This window comes from Triticum aestivum, chromosome 3B (genome assembly GCF_018294505.1).
Source record: "Triticum aestivum cultivar Chinese Spring chromosome 3B, IWGSC CS RefSeq v2.1, whole genome shotgun sequence".
Taxonomy (NCBI): Eukaryota; Viridiplantae; Streptophyta; class Magnoliopsida; order Poales; family Poaceae; genus Triticum; species Triticum aestivum.
Window position 1 is genome coordinate 299,462,444 of NC_057801.1, and position 24,283 is coordinate 299,486,726.

The window sequence follows — 24,283 nt, forward strand, 5'->3', positions numbered from 1 at the left end:
CCCAGGTATTCCATTTTTTTAACCCTCTCGCCTTCTCTTTCATTGTTGTACTAGTAGTATACTTAGTAGTACAAGTAGGAGTACTTTTTACCTTGGAGGACGCGTATAGCTAGCTAGGCCCTTGAAGACGTGAACCCACTAGCCGCCACCATTTTTGTTTTTCCATGTCTTACTATCTCATCCATGTAGCCAAGAGTGGCTATATATAATAAGCCGGTTATTTTACTTCCTCTATACCGGAGTAGTACTATTTGCTGCACAGTATTACTGACCGCCATATTTGAGCACAACATTATTATGCATGGACCTTGACTATATACGTCACCATGTGTCTAGATCTGGGATGCTGCGTGTACCAGATGAACGGCGCCGAGTTCGACCCCCGGGATGCTATGTGGGTGCCGAGGAACACTCTTGGAGAGTACTCACTTTTCATCGGGGACAACTACCCCATTGTGAAGCGGATGCCACCTTCCGTGCACGACACGGAAGGCATGCCGTTCATGAAGCCTGGTTGTGTCTTCAGTGCGCACCGCCGGATGAATGACATGCTGGGACACGCTATCCCTGATTTATGCCGCTTCAGCTTGGATGAGTCTCCATCGTGTGGAACCGGACTAGAAAGCTGCGACAATGATTCCCGTTGCCCACCGCTATGGACCATGCCATCCATGAAGAACACCTGGGACTGGAACCTGGAGGAGGACATGTAGCCCATCTATAACGTGTAAGTGGAGTACGGTAATTGTGAATGGTAGCGCTGTGAATATATGTAGACTAGCCGTGCACAAATTTATCACATGAATTGGAGATGAACTTGTGTGGCATACTAGCATTTGTCCTTTAGAATTTATTACTAGTAAATGTGTTATGTGTACGTGCAACTTGTGTGGTTCTTGCACGGGCTCCAACACGCTCTTTGAGAAAAAAAGGTGGCACAGCCTTGGATATACGTGACGTGGCGGCATCATACACTAGCATCATTCGCTATAGTTGGAGTACACTCCTACTAGGATGAAAACTCCTATAAAACCTAGCGCTTGGCTCTTTGCCTCTTCGGGAGGTTCAACAGTTCATACTCGTGTGAACCTTTCACTTGGCTCTTCGCCTCTTCGGAAGGTCCAACAATGATGATACTACGGTACAATATGCTTCTGGCAATCTGACACGATTGAAATGCTGCACATCCACCGCGAGGGCGAGGTCGAAGGGGAGGGAGAGGGAGAGGGAGAGGGCGATGTAGTCAAAACCCTCTCCTCGTCCTGCGAACCACCGCGTGCGTGGGTGAGGGAGAGGCATAGTAAGCAAGCTTCTCCTCGTTCGGTGAGTTGACGGGACACATCAAAGCAGTACTAGTACTAGTAGTCCATACTGCATCCTTTCCGATTAATATGGCTTAATTTGAAACGAGAAAAATACACTGGCGGTCAACATATGTAACAATACGCTCTTTACGGTCACTATATATAGTTTTGCGGTGATTATACGATCACTAGATCATCGTAGAGCACCGTATTGCACCCTACTGACCGACCACATAGTCGACGTGGCACTTTGTTGACTGGTTAAATTGTCACCTAGGTTCCGGATCCCACCTGTCAGTTGGCAGAGCAAAGAAATCAGTTAAACAAAACTTTACGCAGGCGCGACACGAGCCCAACCCTTGCGCGCGAACCGCCCTGGCTGTCTATGTGAGTGCATGCACGTGTAGTCCCTCGGTCTTCCAACAAAGAGTGCTAACAAAGATTGTACATCGGCTATAAAACAAATAGTGTAGTACATGATGTACATCTACACTTCCAATGCATTTAGCCTTTAATCTCAATTGATATTGATTGACTAATGCACCAACTTGTGCTGTAGGTATAGGCTACATGTCTATCCTTAATTACAGCATGCAACAACCTTCATTTAATCTTCTTCTCTCAATGGTCGCATGCACACATAAGTCTGCTACTTTCGGGCATTAATTATGCCCTGGTCAATATGTAAATCTCTAAATGTACAGTCTTTCACGGACGTAGGGAGTAGTGTCACATCCCGAGTCCTGGTATGCAGTAGGCTATCCCTTCATGTGCGCATCATGTTTAACTTTCAAATGAACTTGAAATGGGGGATGTTCAAACCCTAGCATAAAAAGGAATCCACCAGGTTCAACTAAAATATTTTTTAGTGGACCCAAATGGCCTTCAAAAATGTTCATCATTTTTGGAAATGCTGGAAACAGCAACCAGAGGTGATGCACATTTTTGCATGACATTTTGGATTGTTGAATTAACACATATTGTATTTTGAATTGGAGCAAATAAATACTATAAATACTTTATTGCTCCAATAATTCTGATTTTTGTTGAGGGGCTTTGGAATAATCCTTTTAGTCCCTGAAAAATTTATCAGAAGCAACAAAATTAGTTTGGTTCAAAACCAAATTAAAAGAAATGTCAGAAATAGAAGACAGAAACAAAATAGAGAAAAGGAGAAACTTATCTGGCGTCTCCAGCCGGCCCAGCACTATGCAGCCCACTTGGCAGCCTAGCCAATTGGCGCAGCCCACCAGAAGCCCCACCGTCTTCAACCTCTGCCAGTAGGCAGAGGCGTGTCGACGCGCGCGTGCCCGAGCTCCACCTCCTGCTTCCACCTCCTGCTTCCCCCTCGCGCTGTCTCCGCGCCACAGGAACGGCCTCGACCCCCTCTGCCTCTCCCCTCATTCTGGAGCTCTGTCCCTCTCCTCTAGCTCCCTCCCCGAAACACCAACAAACACGCCGTCGCCGCCGCTTGCTGCTGCGGCGGCCACCGCCACGTCCTCGCCCCTCCGTTGTGCCCAAGAGCTCCGCGCCGTCGTCCTCGTCTTCTCCGTCAAGCCGTGCGTCTCTGGACGCCCTATGGAGCCGCCATCGCCGTCGTCTTCACCTCCGGCCGCCCGAGATCGTCGTCGCCGTTCTGCCTGTGCTGGACCTCCCCCGAGCTCGCTGACGCCTCCTCCGGATCCGCTGTGAGCCCTGTTGCCATTTGCCTCTCTCTGTTTTATCACTCGCGCGCCGTAGCCGTGCCAACCACCGGACCCAAGCGGCCGCGCCGCCGTGGATCCTCACCATCGTGGCCAGAGCTACCCCAGCTCGCGCCCGTGCATGTCATCATGCTCAGGAGCCTCCCAGAAGACCAAAGCCGCCGCCCGCAGCTCCCGCCGTGCCCTACAGCACCCCGCACGCACCTGGCCGTGCTCCGGCCGCCGCGAGTGAGCTCCTCGCTGTCGCCTCCGGCCACCCCAGGCCCGGCTGGCTCCACCACCCGACGCGCGCTGGTCTGGGCTCTCGAATGATCCCAACCACACTGCGAACGGGGCACCACAGCCCGTTCCCGAGTGCCCCGCCGCGTCTGCTGCCACCAGCGGCTAAACGTCAGCGGGTTTGACCAACTAACGAGGGGTTTGACCTCCCACTGGGTCACTGACATGCGGGACCAGCCCGCCTAATTAATCCAGGTTACATTAAGTTAAAACACTAATTAACCTAGTTAGTTAGGTTAGTAACTGACAGGCGGGCCACTGGTCAGTTTGACATGGGCCGCCCATTGACCTGCTAACGTCAGCATGATGTCATGCTGATGCAGTAAACTATTTTCTGGTTTTAGTCTAATTTAAAATAACCAGGAAATTCCAGAAAATAGTATAAACTTCAAAAATTCATATTAATTCAACCATAACTCCAAATTAAATAAATTATATATGAAAAATGACCAAAAATCCAATCTATCCATCTATACCATTTTCATGCATGTTAGAGCAACCTAACCTTGATGTTCAGGTGAAACAAGTTAATGCACTAATATGACCTCTTATTTTGGGTTTGCATTTGAATCCTTGATTCAAATGAACTCAAATCAATCTGTTCTAACTTGCATTAGCCAAACACACTCATTTTGCCATGTCACGCTCATGCATCATATTGTGCATTGCATTGATTGTGTTTCCTCTCTGTTGCCGGTATTTGTCCCCTCTCAGTAGACGACGTTCCGACGATAAGTTCGATGACACCGATGAAGAACAATATTATTTTCAGAAGTGCCAGGCAAGCAAAACCACCTTGTTCATTCCAATACAATCCCACTCTCTCGCTCCTGCTCTCTTTTCCTGCATTAGGACAACAACGATTCAACGGTTACATGCTGCGGTAGTTGAACCCCTTTCCTCTGCATGACATGTCATTGCCACAGTAAGTAGATGAAACCCACTAGCATGAGTAGGATTTGTTTGAGCCCTGATGTGCCTACTCATTCATGCTTGTTTGTCATGCCTGCTATTGCTTAGAGTTGTGTCAGGTATGATTCATCGGGGATGAATTGGAATGTGGTGAACATGTCCTACTGTTGAGAGCTAAGTGTGTGAACACGATTTGGTAAAGGTAGCGATGAGAGGCCATGTAGGATTACATGGTGGGTTGTCTCATTGAAACCGTCCTCAGGAACTGAGTTCTGTGTTTGTGATCCATGAACAGTTACTACCACACATTGGGTTCCGGTAACTCGACCCCTCTCGACTTATTAATCAACTCGATCTCTGTCCAGGAGTTGCAACTAGTTTCTGGTGTTTGTAGGTAGTGTTAGTAGTCTACCAAGTGGCACCCGGTACAGGTGGGCTTGGGACAGACTAGGCACAGTGGCCCGGTGTACCAAGTGGCACCCGGATGGTGGGCTTGGGAACCCTGCACACATCGTTTGGGGCCGTGAGCGACACCCCGGTCGGATCTCCTTGCGGACGGAACCCGAATAGGCGATAAACCTGGAAGAGAGATTTGTGTGGTTAGTCAGGTCGTGGCCGACACCCTCGCTGGGCTTCCGCGTGAAGGTTGTCGAGTACATGTCGTGTAAACGGCGATAAGTGGTGAGAGCGTGTGTGAAGAAGTACACCCCTGCAGGGTTAACATTATCTATTCGAATAGCCGTGTCCGCGGTAAAGGACTTCTGGGTTGCCTGTACAGTTCATAGACAAGTGAAATTGGATACTCTAAAATGCGCAAGATAAGCGTGAGTACTATGGATGGCGTTCTCGTAGGGAGACGGGAGCGGATCCATAGTGGTGTATTGATATGGTGAATATGTGGACTCGTGTGAGCCACCTCAAAAGATTTACTTGCAGCCGTAGTTCAGGATAGCCACCGAGTAAAAGCTGGCTTGCTGAAGTTAAACTCCACCACCCCCTTTGTTGATAATGATGCATATGTAGTTAGTTCTGATGTAAGTCTTGCTGGGTACATTTGTACTCACGTTTGCCTATTTTATGTTTTTGCAGAGAGACTTCAGTCTCACTAGTAGTTCCGTGTGGACTTTGATGTTTAGCTTGTTACCTCAGCTACGATCTTGTGCCCTCGGCACGATCTAGTAGTTAGTCAGGCTTCTCAGCCTTTTTCATTTGTAGTCCTCTGTACTCAGACATGTTAAGCTTCCGCATGTGCTTTGACTTGTATGTTTTGAATGTTGGGTCGTGAGACCCATGTTTGTACTATCTCGCTCCTCGGAGCCTATTGAATAAAATACTTGAGTTGTAGATTCATGTTGTGATGCCATGTTGTATTTGCACATATCGAGCATATTGTGTGTATGTTATTGAAATGCTTGGTATGTGTGGGGTCTGACTATCTAGTTGTTTATCCTTAGTAGCCTTGGTAGCTTGCTACTGCTTGGTAGCTTGCTACTGCTCCAGAACATTAGGCTGGTCGGCATGTGTCCTTCTTTGTTCCTGTGTTTGTCCCTTCAGGGAAATGTCACACGATGAATATCGGAGTCCTGTTAGCCCGCTACAGCCCGGTTCACCGGAGTCCTGCTAGCCCAGTGCTACAGCCTGGATTCACTCGCTGATGACCGACACATTCAATGTTGGGTCATGGATGCGTGTCCTAGTAAGTTTGTGACACTTTGGGTTTATGACTAGCCATGTCAGCCCGGGCTCCTTATCATATGGATGCTAGTGACACTATCATATACGTGTGCCAAAAGGCGCAAACGGTCCCGGGCAAAGGTAAGGCGACACCCGTGGGGATACCGCACGTGAGGCTACAAAGTGATATGAGGTGTTACATGCTATATCGATGTGGCATTGAGTAAAGGTCCTGACAAGTAGGTTGAGAACTTGAGCGTGAGCGTGTGTGTTGCATCGTGTGCTGTGTGCCGCATGGATGCGTGAGTGTTGCGTGAGTCCATGTGTACGTGTGAGTGTTGCATGTTGCATGCATGCATGCATGGGGCTTACTCCCTCCCATTAACATGTTCATATTTTAAGTTTCCTTTGTTCTCTCCATATGGTGATACTCCCTCTATTCCCAAATACGGAGTAAAAGCCTCCCTCTGTTCCCAAATACGGAGTATTTGTCTTTCTACATATTTCAACAAGTGACAAGGTACGGAGCAAAATGAGTGAAGTGAGCGTAGAGGCATAAGGATACTGTAGAAAGGAAGTCCTCACGATCCATTATTCCCCATCTCGGTTAGAGAGAACTATTCAACTAGTCTTCGCGGTGAAGTGACAATACACGCTGCAGTAGATGGGACACGTAATTAATAAGCTGAACCAGTGTGTTGCTGTTACTAAATCAGCCTTACCCAGTACTGCCATCATGTTTTCCAGTAGAGCACGCTTCCGCAAATACGCCTACGCACCTTTGTCCTCCATTAACTGAAATATGGGCCCTGTTGTGGTAGACCCACATGTCATCGGTGTAACTATTTACACTCCGAAGGACGGTATATCCTGGTAGTAGTAGTAGAACTGAGATTTAATGCACTTTCTTCCCCGTCTTCCACTCTTCTTCCTCCTCTCTTCCCCATCGTCGGCCGCACACCATTTACCCCCGCTCACTGCTCGCCCGCCCGCGCCATCTTCCTTGGTAGCTCGCGCGTACCATATCCCCTCGCTCACCGATCGGCCACACGAGGAGAAGCTTCTTTGCTCGCCCGCCCGAATCCACTTGCCTGCTAGCTCGCAGGCACCAAAAACCCCAATGGCAGAACCGACTGATAGGCAGAGCCGCGATTGGAATTCCCTCCCCGATGTTCTCTTGGAGCAGATCTGTAATCATATGGACCTACTCAGCACCATCCGTCTGGCTGCATGCTCGGTGTCTTTGTACTGTCTACTTGTCTGCAACCGGCCAGCTCTTTTCAAGACACCCTGCTTGCTGATGCCCGATCCTCGCAGGTGGCCCAAACACCGACTTGATGATCCTACGGAGGTTGTCGTGGTGCCCCTCGACATGCTACCACTACCCGTCCACCTATCCTTCATGCGCAGCCACTACTGGGCGGGCATGAAGGCCAACTGGATCGTCCTCATCCACCAATCCGGTAGTTCGTGGCGTCTCGTGGATATCTACACCCAGCGAGAGATCACCCTTCCATCGTTGGATACCACCGCCATCGAGCCTCGCGGCCCGCCGGACACTCCTGCCTACTATGCACGAGACGCGTGAAGCATTTGGCTCGACCTCTGTTTGCTGAAAGTTGTAATCTGTGAAGTGCCCACACCATGAGAAGACTACATGGATTACAAGCTTATTGCCTTGTTCAACATGGGATTAGTCCATCTGGAATCCGGTCGCCATACATGGTTATGGCTCATCATTAATCCTGTTGAGGCAACATTTTTGTCTGATGCTATAGTGCATGATGGCATCATTTACGCGGTCGACGCATAGATTGGCTGCCTATACTGGTGGAATCTGTCGTCGTGTAATTGTTCTATCTCATCTCATCTTTACCTTATGAATACGACTGCCTATTCATTGTTACAAATTTAGAATACATAGCATGTCTATAACCACATCATTGCTATATGTTCCTCTCATTTCCTAGATTTTTATGACCACACATGTTATTGTTAGAGTTGATATGAGAACAATTGGCATCTAATGACTGTTAGAATACATATTATGAGCATAACATCATGATTGATATATGTTACTCTCGTTTACAAGATTTTTATAACAACACATGTTATTGCTTAGAGTTGATATGAGAACAGTAGTAGTAAGTGCTATGGTAGAATATGAGTAGGCGCTGTCATAGCTGTTTTCCTCATTGTTACATGATGTTTGAACCATGACATATTGCTAGAATATGAAAGCCATTGGCTTATTTTTTTAACTTGGGGTATGATTATGACCACGGCATTGCAATTCTCTGTCTATGATATGTGTCACTATTATAATAATCTTAATTCCACACATGCTCTGAACATGATTGTTTATTTCTGTCCTTTTGGTCTCCAATTTGAATTGTTGCAGCAGACACAAATGCGCTGGCCTTCATGATTCCAGGACCTGGAATCATACCAGCCGATGGGTGGTGGTTTATCGCTCGTTCAGCTGACGGCAGTCATTTGATGCTCATTCGCACGTACCAAATTGACCAAACCATTACATCAAACCACATGTAGTACAATGCGTGGGGTGTTCGTGATATTGATGGCTATGGCTGCTTCGTGTTCGAGAAAGATCCCAGCTCCGTTGGGCCAGGCGTATTCAACTGGAGGCGGTTTTACAACCTCAGCAACCACTCCTTGTTCCTCGGTCTCAATTATCAGACCATCCAACCAACCATTAATCATATCACCGGCGATGATTACCGTGTTATGCAACTTCCATTCGCGAGGGGGGACTATGTTTACACATCATACCATGGGTTTCATGAATCACCATATCCAGAGATTCGTTGACACAGCTTGTTGCCAGATAATGTTCATTGTGTGAAAGGCATCAAGCTTCCATGCGATGGATGGCTTTTGCAAACCTGACATGCGGCAATGTGGTTCATGCCAACAGCAACTATGCACAACTTGATTCGTGCTGATATCTAGACTCAGCCATGCATTCTGCTGTTGTAGCATGACCCTCTTTTGTTGGATATTATGTACTGTTGTTAGTTTGAAGCACTCCTCTGGTTTGAAGGATAGATACCTTCCTGGGATCAAGTGCATCCTAACTCACCTGCGTAGGATGTACGGATAATGATGATGGAGATGTTCTGCAGAAGCCATATATATATATACATACATACATATATATATATATATATATATATATATATATATTAGTTAGGCTTCAAGTGCGCACTTGTTAGTTAAACCTATGTATAAATTGTGACACTAAATACGACTAGTAAGTAGTACAATAGCAGTACTAGTATACGTCGGTCAAATTATTCGTAATGTCCACACATTGAATTGACGTGACATAAGAATCTCGGCGGCGTGTTCGGGTATTCTGGACTTCAGATTTGGAGTACCACTTATCTGTCGAAATCTTTCATCATTCATTTAAAATAGTCGATTGATCATACACTGAGGACCATATAACTGGAATTACCAATGCAAGTCGAAGAAGTATTTGTCAGTGCTACCGGCTGGCATCAAGTTCGCTCTCACGGATCAGGAGCTGATCGAGCACCTTGAGGCCAAAGTGAGTGCTGACAGCGCGAGATTTCAGTCTCTCATCGGTTTGTTCATACCAACCATCGATAGCGAGCACGGCATATGCTACACCCAACCTGAGAAACTTCCAGGTAAGAGACCGATCGGCCGTCTACTTGCACAAACATATTCCTTTGTTTATATCTCTTTTTATTTTTAGACGCATACCTGGTGAAGCAATTACAATTTGACAGTTAATAAAAAGTGAACCAAGTGACTGCAACATGCCAAAGATGTTATGAAAATGCCAACTACGTACACTAAAACATGTATTCCACAATACTGCAGGTATCACACTGAGTGGCCTAAGGAAGCATTTCTTCCAGCGCAATTCTAGAGCGTTCAAAAGGGGCACGTGGACGCGTCGCAAGATATAGTTGGAGTGCGGCATGCACGCGATGTGGCACAAGACCGACAATACCTTGCCGATGATGGTTAACGGCCGGCAGACGGGCAGCAAAAAAGGTTCTGGTGCTGCACACCAACAAGAACTTCGACCAGCAGAGGACCAACTGGGTGACGCACCAGTACCACCTCGGGGACCTGGAGCAAGAGAAGGAGTGGGAGCTGGTCCTCTTCAAGAGTTTCTACCACACGAACACTAGGGCCAGGAGTAAAAATATTATAAGTTAGTTTGGTATTGGTAGTTTTACTACCTTGTCGTGCGCAAGTTGGTATTGTTGTTAACAATCTTTTGGTATGAACTTGCATTTGCTTCCAACCATCATACCGAGGGTCGACGTGGATATAAAGCTGAATCATTTGTTTCGAAACGAATTTTCATGCACCTGATTTTTATTTGATGGGTAGCATAAGCACTTGCCATTCGAGTTCCTAGTTCTCCATTTTTTCGAAACAAGTGCATGCACTTATTATCACGATGAAAAAACAATATCCCTGCTGCATCCCAGTTATCAGTCTGTACTTGCAGAATTCTCTCGTTTATTGAGCACGTATATTGTTTTTCAGGTCGAGCAACTTTCAACTGGGCTGTAGACTGCCCAGGGTTGGTTTTGTTTTTAACAGGCCCAGCCCATGACGACAACGAGCCACAAAGATCCAGCAGGTATCTACTGGCCTCTGGCTCGCCAGCGTTAGTTATCTTTTGTCTTACAACATCCGCAGACAGTTTTTTTACTGAATCAAACACACAGCCTAGTTCTATTTTCCTCTTGAAACGCATGTCCTACATCCATTTTCTAATCTCTACCTAAAGTTTTACTAGTTCACATACACGTATCTATCAGATGTGGGGTTCCAGCAAACCCTTAAGATTCGAACTCTGGGGTGCGCGCGAAGATCTTCCCCCTACCAATCCGTGTCCAAACGCCTCGCGAGAACCTAAGCTAAACGATGAACAACACGAGAGACACAAGATTTATACTGGTTCGGGCCACCGTTGTGGTGTAATACCCTACTCTAGTGTGTGGTATGGTGGATTGCCTCAGGGGCTGATGATGAACAGTACAAGGGGAAGAACAGCCTCGCGAGAGGTTTTCTTGAGCTGGTATGGTGTTCTCGTAGGAAAGGATTCGATCCCCCCTCTACTGTGGTGGCTATCCCTATTTATAGAGGCCCTGGCCCTCTTCCCAAATATTGAGCGGGAAGGGCGCCAACAACGGCCATTTTGAAGGGGAACATCTAGTACAAGCTATCCTGACTAAAGTTGGTCTTCGGTTGCCAAAGGCACTGGCGATGACGCCGTCTTGGGCTCCATGGTGACCTCCATCCTGCCGCTCTACTGGTCTTGGCCTCGTTGCACCGAAATGATAACATTTGCCTGATGCTTCGATACTCCACGCCTGTGCTTGCCCCCTTTGCACCAAAGAGGAAACAAGGACACTGCACAGGCCGGCGCCCTCCTGGCTCCCACCTGCTCTCGATCTTCACGGCTTGCGTCACGAGCACCTCGTGAGGTACCCTTGCCTTGATCTCTCCGCCTCCTCACGAGCCAGCCTGGCGAGGCCGCTCCTGAGGAAGCCTTGCGTTGTCTGCCCTGTGAGGCTTGGCCCCTCGCGAGGGTCTTGAGTTTGGGTTGATGAAGATGGGCCGCATTGAGCCTGCACTTGAGCCACACCGCAGGCCGCAGGCAGGCAAAGTCTGGGGACCCCCGTTCCCGGAACACCGACAGTAGCCCCCGGGCCCAGGAGCCCTCGGACATGGCTTAGCAGAGAAGCGAAGGGCCAAGTGCGGAGCGCCACGGGACCCCAACAGCCTGCGGCCTTGGGCGCCGCGTGGCGGTTGATTGGACGTGGGCGTCTCCGCTTCCCCATGCTGCCTCGGCAGCTGCCTGACTTGATAAGTCCCTGCATGCAAAAAATGAGTCATAATTACTTGTGACCGTGGAGGCCGGCGGTTGGCCTCCTCCGGCTATAAATGCGGGAGGGCACAGGCCCCCGCTGCACATCTTCCTCCTTGCTTCTTCTTTCTCCCCACCCCAGCTACTCGTCGCGTCCTATGGCACCGCCGAAGAGGTTCTCAGCCGCGGAGAAAGGAAAGGCTCGTCGGGAAGAGCCTAACTCTCCCCCGCCCAAGCGCGGCCGAGATCGTCCCTGCAAGCATCCTGCGACTCCTGCAGTGGCTCCCCGCGGTCGCGGCGGTGATCTCCCGCGTGACGATGGGCGTCTGGTGGGTGAGGGGAGGCGCGTTGTGGCCGCGCTTCCACTCGGCTGAGGTGCTGCCGGAGTTCGTCGTGTGGTCGGCAGAGCCAACCGGTAGCTGGCTCCAACTTCCCCGCTTTTTCGCAAGCGAACTCCCGGCCGGCGCTCCTGGCGGCCTCTGGCTTCAAGCGAACGGCTGCTGCAGCAAGGGTTCCTGGGTCTCACTGGAGATCTCCGTCGCCGGCAACGTGGCTTTGGCCCGCGGCTGGCAAACGTTTGCCCGCGCGCGTGGCCTGGGCCGGCGGTGCACCCTGCATTTCTAGTTTGACGGCGACGCCACCCTCTACATGAGGGTGTTCGGAGAAGAAGGCTGCCGCATTGGGTGCTGAACCGAAGTCCATGACGGCGATCGGGTGCTTAGCCTCGGCGATGGCCAAGATGAAGACAAAGGTGGGCGCGTGGCCGGCAGCGTCGTAGCTCGCCAAGCTTTGGCGGCTCCCCTTATGACAACAGCTCCTCCAGCGGTGGCCGTGACCAGCCATCGCGCCGGCGCGCTTGCCTTGAGGGGGGTAGTGGGTCATCCCGTCACCGCGCCTCGATGAAGCGTGAGGAGGGGTCTGACTGAGCTCCGGAGGGCGGTACGAGCCCCCGCCATAAGTCGTCGCCAGGAAAGCCGTGTCTATTTTGTTTTTCTCCCTTTCCTATACAAAGAGAGAGAAGTGTGGGGCCCTGTGGGGGCGTGTTGGACTGTTGCTGTTAACTACTATGCTATTTTCATTATTCCCGTGCTGTGTTTCGATGTTGCGTGCTCATGCGTAGGAACAACTTAGCGGGGACTTGCCATAGTCTTTGCTTCTCGAGGTTGAGGCCTCGTCGTGCGTCTCGAGGCCTGCAAAAAATAGCCGGGGGATAATTTTCGAACTTGGTCATGAGGGCAACTGGCTCAGGTCTTGCATTCATGTCGTGATGCCCGTACTGGGAGAAGTGCTCCCGCGATGAACTTGAATAGGGAAGCCTCATGAGACTGGGTCAGAAGGCACTCGCGAGGGCGCTCGTGCAGCCCCCTCGCGAGGCTTGCGAAAGAGAAGACGAGTCAGGTGAGCAACAAAGACAGAGAATCACGGGCCGGGGATGGCAACAACGCTAAAAGCAACTCCAATAAAATTTCGAATAAGGGTGAACAAGCCAACTGCAGAAAGCAAATGAAAAGCCGCGTCTGGCACCTAATCTAGTCTTCGACGTCTTCTCACCATCGCGGAGCTAAGTGCTGCCACTGGGCGTGGGCGGGAGCCCCCGCGGCCCGGGGGCGGCTCTCCGGAGACTCCGGGGCGTGTACAGCCGCAACTCATTATTACGTGAGAGTGTCACGGGCGGCGATCTTCACAGGCATTAGCCTTCTTCACAGGCACCGGGCCTTTCTTCAGGCGATGGGCTTCACAGGCGTTGGCCTTCTTCACAGGCACCGGGCCTTTCTTGGCGTGATAAGCTTCAAAGGCGCTAGACCTTCTCTACAAGCACTAGGCCTTTCATCAAGGGTAGAACTTCCGGAGGTGCTGGATGTTCCACCCGTTCGGGATGGGCACCCCCTCCTGGGTCTCCAAGCGCGCGGCGCCAGGTCTGGAAACATGAACAACCTTGAACGGGCCCTCCCACATGGGCGAGAGCTTGTGCAGCCCTTCCCTTGAGAGCACCTGCCCGAGCACGAGGTCACCTACCTCGAGGGCCCTGGGGCGGATGTCGTGGCAGTGGTACCGCCGCAACGCCTGTTGGTATCTTGCTGCTCCAAGCGCAGCCTCCCGACGGTGTTCCTCCCCCACACGAGATCCATCCCCCGCATGGCGTCCTGCTGTGCTTCGTCGAAAGTCAGGACCCGCGCGGAGCGACGCCTGACCTCGTGAGGGAGGTGTCAGGACCCCGACTCAATGCCACATCGATCTAGCATGTAACACCTCATATCACTTTGCGGCCTCACGCACGGTATTCCCACGGGTGTCGCCTTACCTTTGCCCGGGACCGTTTGCGCCTTTTGGCACACGTATATGACAGTGTCGCTAGCATCCATATGATAAGGAGCCCGGGCTGACATGGCTAGTCGTAAACCCAAAGTGGCACAAACTTACAGGGACAGGCATCCATGACCCAACATCTAACGTGTCGGTCATCAGCGAGTGAATCCAGGCTGTAGCACTGGGCTAGCAGGACTCCGGTGAACCGGGCTGTAGCGGGCTAACAGGACTCCGGTATTCATCGCGTGACATTTCCCCGAAGGGACAGACACAGGAACGAAGAAGGACACATGCCGGCCAGCCTAAGTGTTCCGGAGCAGTAGCAAGCTACCATGGCTTGGTGGAAACACTAGGAGACATTTCCCGGTAAGAGAGGCTACTAAGGATAAACAACTAGATAGTCAGATCCCACACATACTAAGCATTTCAATAACATACACACAATATGCTCGATATGTGCAAACACAACATGGCATCACAACATGACTCTAGGACTCAAGTATTTATTCAATAGGCTCCGAGGGGCGAGATATTACAAACAGGGGTCTCATGACCCAATATTCAGAGCATACAAATCAAAGCACAAACGGAAGCTATCATGTCTGAGTACAGACATCTATAAATGAAAAAGGCTGAGAAGCCTGACTATCTATCAGATCCTGCCGAGGGCACAAGATCGTAGCTGAGGTAACAAGCTAAACGTCGAAGACCACGCGGAATTACTAGTGAGACTGAAGTCTCTCTGCAAAAACATAAAATAGGCAAACGTGAGTACAAATGTACCCAGCAAGACTTACATCAGATCTATCTACATATGCATCATTATCAACAAAGGGATGGTGGAGCTTAACTGCAGCAAGCCAGCTTTGACTCGGTGGCTAACCTGAACTACGACTGCAAGTAACTCTTTGAGGTGGCGCACACGAGTACACATATTCACCATATCAATACACCACTATGGATCCGCTCCCATCTCCCTACGAGAACGCCATCCATAGCACTCACGCTTATCTTGCGTATTTTAGAGTATCCACTTTCACTTGTCTATGAACTGTACAAGGGGTCCAAGTTTCCATATCCGAGGAATCCGGCTATTCGAATAGATGATGATAACCCTGCAGGGGTGTACTTCTTCACACACGCTCTCGCCACTTACCACCCTGTACACGTCATGTACCTCGGCAACCTTCAAGCGGAAGCCGGGCGAGGGAGTCGGCCACGACCTAACTAACCGAACAAGTCTCTGGTCCAGGTTTATCGCCTATTCGGGTTCCATCCGGAAGGAGATCCGGCCGGGGTGTCGCTTACGGCCCCGAACTCAGTTCCTGAGGACGGCTGCAATGAGACAACCCACCATGTACTCCTACATGGCCTCTCACCGCTACCTTTACCAAATCGTGTTCACACACTTAGTTCACCCATAGTAGGACATGTTCGCACGCCTCTGATTCATCCCCGATGAATCAGACCTGACTCAACTCTAAGCAGTAGCAGGCATGACAAACAAGCATGAATGAGTAGGCACATCAGGGCTCAAACAACTCCTACTCATGCTAGTGGGTTTCATCTATTTACTGTGGCAATGACAGGTCATGCAAAGGATAAAGGGTTCAGCTACCGCAGCAAGTATCAAATATGTCGTTGTTGTCCTAATGTAGTAAAAGAGAGCAGGAGCGAGAGAGTGGGATTTTATCGGAATGAACAAGGGGGTTTTGCTTGCCTGGCACTTCTGAAGATAACATTGAGTCTTCATCAGTGTCAACGATCACATCATCGGTATCACGTCTATCGAGAGGGGACAAATACCGGCAACACAGAAGGGAACACAATCAATGCAATGCACAATATGATGCATGATCATGACATGGCAAAATGAATGTGTTTTGGGCTAATGCATCTAAAACCAGATTAAATGAAGTTGGTTTGAATCCAAGATTCAAATTCAAACTCCATATGTGGTTATTTAAATGTCATTCACTTCATTTGCCCTAAACAGTAGTGATAAGTTGTTCTAACATGCATGTAAATGGTACAGATGGATTCCTTGAATTTTTTTGATAATTTTTCATATATAAATTATTTAATTTGGAGTTACGGTTGAATTTCTATGATTTATTGAAGTTTTAGCTATTTTCTGGAATTTCCTGATTATTTTTAAATCCAGAAAATACTTATTGCGTCAGCCCCACGTCACAGTGACGTCAGCAGGGTCAACTGGGCGCCCCAGGTCAAACCTGATGTGTGGGGGCCACACGTCAGTGACACAGGAGCTAATCCCGATCAAACCCAGTGCTGACTGGGGTTTGACCAGGGGTGGGGGCCCACTGTATGTCTGTGGGTTTAATAGTTGGATCATTAACACTAATTAAGTGTGCCACATCGGCAGTCGCCGGGGTTTCGCCGGCGACGACCCAAAACGCGGCGGAGACGCACCGGGGTGGCTCGGGTTTCGTCTATACTGCACCGTTCGGTGCGCCCTTTGGCTCTACGGAGAGCTGGCGCGATGGCGCGTCGGATGGTCGTGGTCTCCGGGCCTGGGGTGGCCGGAGTCGACGGCGGCGAGCTCGCTTGCGGCCGCCGGAGCTCGGGTGAGACACGGGCGACCACTAGGGGGCACGAGAGGGCGAGCTGCGGCAGGCAACGGGCTCGTGGAGAAGTTCTGAGCACGATGGTGCACTCAGGTGGGAGCTCCAGGGGCTCTGGCCACGACGGCGACGAGGCACGGCGGCGGCGAGCTTCGGCCGTGGTGGAAGATGGAGCTAGGGGACGAAATCAAGTGCGCGGAGTGAGGGGAAGAGAAGAGGAGCTCACGGGGAGTCGGACGAGACGCTAAGTGGGCTCGGGGACGTCCTGTCGGCGGCGAATTGAACGGCGGCGATTGCCGGCCGTGGCGATGGAGATGGCGGTGATGGCGTGGCTACAGGGCACCCGGTGTTGCATGCGTCGTGGTGGAGCTTCATGGGGTCGGGACGGAGCTCCTGAGCTCATCGGAAGGGCGAGGGGTGGCCGGTGGCTATGGATGCGATGGCGGCGCCCTCCGGTGGCTCTCGGTGGTGCTCCAAATCGAGAGAGGGAGAGAGCCAGAGCGAGCAGAGAGAGGGATAGCGGTCGGGGACGACTCCGTGGCGTCGTTAGAGGGCTCGGGGAGGAAGCAGGAGGTGGCCAGGGGAAGCAGGAGGTGGCGCGCGCGGCGGCGTCGTGGTGTCTGTCCTCCTGGCAGGGAGGAAGACGACAGGGGAGGGGGGGCGGCGGTGGGCTGGGCCGGTTGGTGGCGCCAGGTAGGCTGCGGGTAAGTGGCCCAGGTAGGTTTCTCTCCTCTGTCTTTTATTTCTATTTCAGTTCTGTTATCTTTTATTTAATCTGTTTTGCCACTGTTTTGAATTTTAAAATAATTCAAACAATGCCAAAAACTCCTCTGAAAATATTTATGCTGCTTAATGGACTTTTCCAAAAGCTTATAAAATATTTCAGGGGTATTTGAAATTATATTCTAATTATATGAATATAATTCAAATTCAAATAGCTAATGAATTAAATCCAAAGTCCCAAAAATAATTCCTTAAAAATGTTCAATATTTTGGTTGGGACCAGAACCCTTACCAAAAATTATCAAACATTTAAGAAGAGCATTTTGGAGCAATGAATGAGATTTCTAGGGTTTTTGCCCCTCTTTTATTTAAGTTTTTGAGGCTTCCAAAATTCCTCAGTTCAAGTTTCAAAAATATAGACATGATGCACACATGAAGCTAGCCTAGAGCACTACCAGCAGCTAGGGATGTGACAACTCACCCCCACTAAACAAGAATCTCGTCTCGAGATTCAAGCGTAGGGTAAAGTGAAGGGTAACGCAGACTAGTATAATCTTCACGATCCAGGGTGCACTTCAGTTGAACGTTGATTCATTCACCATCATTGTCTTGAAGTCTTGTTCTGAGAAATCCTGTCAACATGACATGGAGGGAAGAAGGAGACTCTAGAAGGGTCGATCTTCTCGAAGATCGAACAACTCACGGAATGAGACATAGGACCATCTCTCGGTTGAGACACGAGATACACATCAGGAGGGGTGGAAAGAGACGGATGACGAAGGTTCACTAGGTAGACAACAATTCCACACTTAAGAAGGTGGTAAACGATTGTCCACGTAGCGAGGAGTTGAGTTGCTATGATACCACGACGAAACATCCTGGAGGAGGGTGATTTGTAGATTATTTCCTTAAGTGGCAAAAAGAATTACCTTTGATATAGAGATCATTGAGACTCTCTATATCAGCCGAAGGCAAAACACAGCAATCGATTGGCGGGGGTCGGTAGAATGGCATACTCGGACATGGATGATGTGGATTACCTTGTTGAAGACAACGTAATGGATGAATTTGCTTATCACCGGAAATGGAAGAGACCCATGGTAGAATGGCACATTGGCGGTGCAAGCTGGGAACAAAATGCAAATGCTGGGAATGATTCTGGTAACTGGGGAAGAACCCAACAATAGAGAGTGAATTCACTGTTTGAGAAGGTCACAGCATTGCCGAGGGAACTGAGAGCATCCCAATTAGAGCCGATGATAACACGTAGCGCTTGTGCGTGCTCTCAAGAACTTGAGCATTTCCACAATCATCAAGGTTTTATCAACAACCGCGTCAAGGGTGCTGACAACAAAACATACTACCATGATGAATAGCGACGGACGATGCAGCTGCGAAGGAGGATAACATCAACTCAGATTTCACCCTAGCGAGGCCAAGGAAACAAAATCTGGATGATCGACCGAGAGACATTTAGCACTCCGCTTCTAATGTTCTTCTTGACGTGCTAGTGTAACCCATTCATAGATATGGTTTGCTAACTAGAACATCAAGTAAAGGTCGGACTTCGGGAGCAATAGAATCCATAAGGAACAGTTACGGAGGTAAATCCTACGAAATCCTTATGGGGAGGTGGCCAACTTCCTCAAACAAGATACTACAATAATAGGTCTTCCGGCTGGGTGTGTTGGCCACGACATCCACTTTACCGGTTATCGAGGGACCAATATTATAGTTCTTGGGAGATATTCCAACCATCATATCTGCCTGAGACTCAGATCTGGTTGGTGTCAGGATATTCCAGACTCATCGAGTCTAGGAAGAAAAATGAAAGTTTGCAACACAAATCGACGAGATGACGTTGCGAGATTCTCAGAAAATGAACTACGATAGCAAGCTCCAAAACATGAGCTGGTTCTGCTACAAACATGTGAACACGTTGTTCCAGACAAGCATGCCCACATGGTAGTCTTACAATAAAACACTACCGAGTTCTGGTTGGGAGCCATCATCGAGGATATCGAAGTCTTTACGCAAGTCCATGGATTAGATCCCAAGCATAGACTTCTTTTCCTTGAACAAGTTAATCAGTGGCTTGGTGTGCTAGGATATACATATGGAATGAAGATGATCAGTCTAACAGACCACAGAATTCTTCGCACGTGCATGACCGACTTGGGATGATTCCAAAGGAGCAAAAACAAACTTTCTCGAATTCACGACGGCAACTTACATCAAAATGCACGTGAATCAAAGGAAGTCACTCCTTTCATCAAACAAGTACTTCATGAGCTAGCATGAAGAAAATGCTTTCAAAAGTTTCCAACACTAACTTAATGTTCAACAACATCATGGAGGAGATAAGGATGTTGTCAATGGACTCAACAACAACTCATCGGAATTTCCATATCACTGGACTTCCACCATCGTGTGAACACGGTGATAGCATTGGTCAGACCCAAAAGATATAATGGTGTATGCTCGAGGGATCAACCACGAGTAAGACAACATTACGAACATCGTTGGTTCTGACTTGATTTGACGATAGCCCACACTCAAATCAAAGGATTGATAAGACAGTAGGTGCAGCAACTGATCACAGGGACCAATCGATGAAGATATCATCTTTCTTCAACACACACTACACAAGAATATCCCTTTGGAACGAACTAAGTCAGGCAAGCTTTTATCTTCCAACCCTCCAAGTTGTCGTTTAGCTTAACCAACTAGCTCAGGGATATCTAACACCGATTCTTGGAGAGAAGGTGGTTCACAAGAAACCAACTTGATCACGAGCTCAACATAGCGGTCAGGTGACAACCTGGTAATACTTCCGAGAAGATCTTCGGAAATCACGAACCACCGATATGTTACTAAGCTCGAGAACAATCTTGCTTTTCAGGGCAAGATGATATGATCAAATGAGTGAGGACTTGACAAAATCCTACTCATCAATCAAAGAGTGCACCAGGAAATAAGGACTAGGTAGCACGATCAATCTTAGAATGGTGATTCAATAACCAACATACTAGGAATAAGATTATTGTCCATTAACTACCAAGCAATGGGGTTGCTAGGAGTATTGAGTTCACACATCATGATTCACTTGTCGGCACTCCGGCTGCAACAACGCGGAACCGAGGAACGAAAAAGGATGGCGAGAAGTATCACTATGTCAAGAATTCACAAAAGGTGGTGCAATTCTCATGAAATTCCTGTCATAAAGAAGGTAATACTTCAGGGTAGAGCAGACCAGAAGCTGGATTGTAACTTGATCTGCGGAACACAACTACCTTGACCCAATCCTAAATATGGATGAGGTACTGGAGTTTGTTTCTCCAAGTCATTCAGAACAGAATGGCTTGACGGACCACAAGAGTAATAAGCATTGACAACACGAATGCACAATTACTCCTGACTATCAATTGATAGACGAGGGTCAGAATGCAACTAAAGAGAACAACTCAAAGGAACATATAATTTTCTGAGTTGTGGATGCATAGATTAGTATATCGAACCAAGGTCAACATATTTCTCCCGGATAACCCATGCAGAAGGGTAGAACTGGCAGAGTCACAATTATGAATGGAGAACCCATAGAGAGCACTCCTGTTGTGATCTTTTGATCCAACAAACTTTTGCCGTAAGTGGTTCATGGTATTTGGAAGAAGGATATACCACGGACCTTGAGGACTATCGCAAAGGTTACTAGTATCCTAAAGGCGCTAGCAATTACTATCAACATGAAGTAAGTAGAGTGAATCTCGGGTTCAAAACCCAGGAATAGAATACCTACTACTAAGTAGCATCACGGGATGCTTTCGAGAATGATGGCCAGAATCATCACACTGGGAACACAAATCATGGCTAAATTACTAGATGATCCCCTAAGACACCTAGGGTCATAATACTAGCTCCAACATATATGTCAAGGCAATAAAGTACCTCAACTCACTGATTTGTGTGATTAATCTGACCAAAGGCACATCGGAAACAGGAGGAAGGGATTTGCAAATGCATCCGACTATTTAGAAACCTGGGATGACTCGGACAGCATAACGGTTGTAAATGCTCAGAAAAGATTTGAGACATTCACAAAAATGGTGGCATAACCACTCACAAACACAATATCAAGGTTTCGAGATCAACAGTTAACGTACGGAAGTAGTAGAAACTGAACTCAAGCTTAAATCCAACAATCTTATAAGTCTACGGATTAGTAACACATGATCCTAATAGAAAGAAGAGAAGGCCTAGTTTCTTAACCCCCGTAGAAGATAAGATGATGACTCAGATCAGAAGGCCATGAGGTATAAGGAGTAAAAAGAGCCTTAAGTTCCATCCCACAATCAATTCCCTTACATATAACTAAAGCATTTCTAGACTCAACTTCGACCAGTTTGGCTTGGTAATCCTACAGGCAGTCAAGCTCTGATACCAACGCTGTCAGGACCCCGACTCAATGCCACATCGATCTAGCATGTAACACCTCATATCACTTTGCGGCCTCACGCACGGTATTCCCACGGGTGTCGCCTTACCTTTGCCCAGGACCATTTGCGCCTTTTGGCACACGTATATGACAGTGTCGCTAGCATCCATATGATAAGGAGCCCGGGCTGACATGGCTAGTCGTAAACCCAAAGTGGCACAAACTTACAGGGACAGGCATCCATGACCCAACATCGAACGTGTCGGTCATCAGCGAGTGAATCCAGGCTGTAGCACTGGGCTAGCAGGACTCCGGTGAACCGGGCTGTAGCGGGCTAACAGGACTCCAGTATTCATCGCGTGACATTTCCCCGAAGGGACAGACACAGGAACGAAGAAGGACACATGCCGGCCAGCCTAAGTGTTCCGGAGCAGTAGCAAGCTACCATGGCTTGGTGGAAACACTAGGAGACATTTCCCGGTAAGAGAGGCTACTAAGGATAAACAACTAGATAGTCAGATCCCACACATACTAAGCATTTCAATAACATACACACAATATGCTCGATATGTGCAAACACAACATGGCATCACAACATGACTCTACGACTCAAGTATTTATTCAATAGGCTCCGAGGGGCGAGATATTACAAACAGGGGTCTCATGACCCAATATTCAGAGCATACAAATCAAAGCACAAACGGAAGCTATCATGTCTGAGTACAGACATCTATAAATGAAAAAGGCTGAGAAGCCTGACTATCTATCAGATCCTGCCGAGGGCACAACATCGTAGCTGAGGTAACAAGCTAAACGTCGAAGACCACGCGGAATTACTAGTGAGACTGAAGTCTCTCTGCAAAAACATAAAATAGGCAAACGTGAGTACAAATGTACCCAGCAAGACTTACATCAGATCTATCTACATATGCATCATTATCAACAAAGGGATGGTGGAGTTTAACTGCAGCAAGCCAGCTTTGACTCGGTGGCTAACCTGAACTACGACTGCAAGTAACTCTTTGAGGTGGCGCACACGAGTCCACATATTCACCATATCAATACACCACTATGGATCCGCTCCCATCTCCCTACGAGAACGCCATCCATCGCACTCACGCTTATCTTGCGTATTTTAGAGTATCCACTTTCACTTGTCTATGAACTGTACAAGGGGTCCAAGTTTCCATATCCGAGGAATCCGGCTATTCGAATAGATGATGATAACCCTGCAGGGGTGTACTTCTTCACACACGCTCTCGCCACTTACCGCCCTGTACATGTCATGTACCTCGGCAACCTTCAAGCGGAAGCCGGGCGAGGGAGTCGGCCACGACCTGACTAACCGAACAAGTCTCTGGTCCAGGTTTATCGCCTATTCGGGTTCCATCCGCAAGGAGATCCGGCCGGGGTGTCGCTTACGGCCCCAAACGATGTGAGCAGGGTTCCCAAGCCCACCATCCGGGTGCCACTTGGTACACCGGGCCACTGTGCCTAGTTTGTCCCAAGCCCACCTGTACCGGGTGCCACTTGGTAGACTACTAACACTACCTACAAACACCAGAAACTAGTTGCAACTCCTGGACAGAGATCATGTTGATTAATAAGTCGAGAGAGCTTGGAGCGCCCGGAGCCCAATGTGTGGTAGTAACTGATCATGGATCACAAACACAGAACTCAGTTCCTGAGGACGGCTGCAATGAGACAACCCACCATGTACTCCTACATGGCCTCTCACCGCTACCTTTACCAAATCGTGTTCACACACTTAGTTCACCCATAGTAGGACATGTTCACACGCCTCTGATTCATCCCCGATGAATCAGACCCGACTCAACTCTAAGCAGTAGCAGGCATGACAAACAAGCATGAATGAGTAGGCACATCAGGGCTCAAACAACTCCTACTCATTCTAGTGGGTTTCATCTATTTACTGTGGCAATGACAGGTCATGCAAAGGATAAAGGGTTCAGCTACCGCAGCAAGTATCAAATATGTCGTTGTTGTCCTAATGCAGTAAAAGAGAGCAGGAGCGAGAGAGTGGGATTTTATCGGAATGAACAAGGGGGTTTTGCTTGCCTGGCACTTCTGAAGATAACATTGAGTCTTCATCAGTGTCAACGATCACATCATCGGTATCACGTCTATCGAGAGGGGACAAATACCGGCAACACAGAAGGGAACACAATCAATGCAATGCACAATATGATGCATGATCATGACATGGCAAAATCAATGTGTTTTGGGCTAATGCATCTAAAACCAGATTAAATGAAGTTGGTTTGAATCCAAGATTCAAATTCAAACTACATATGTGGTTATTTAAATGTCATTCACTTAATTTGCCCTAAAAAGTAGTGATAAGTTGTTCTAACATGCATGTAAATGGTACAGATGGATTCCTTGAATTTTTCTGATAATTTTTCATATATAAATTATTTAATTTGGAGTTACGGTTGAATTTTTATGATTTATTGAAG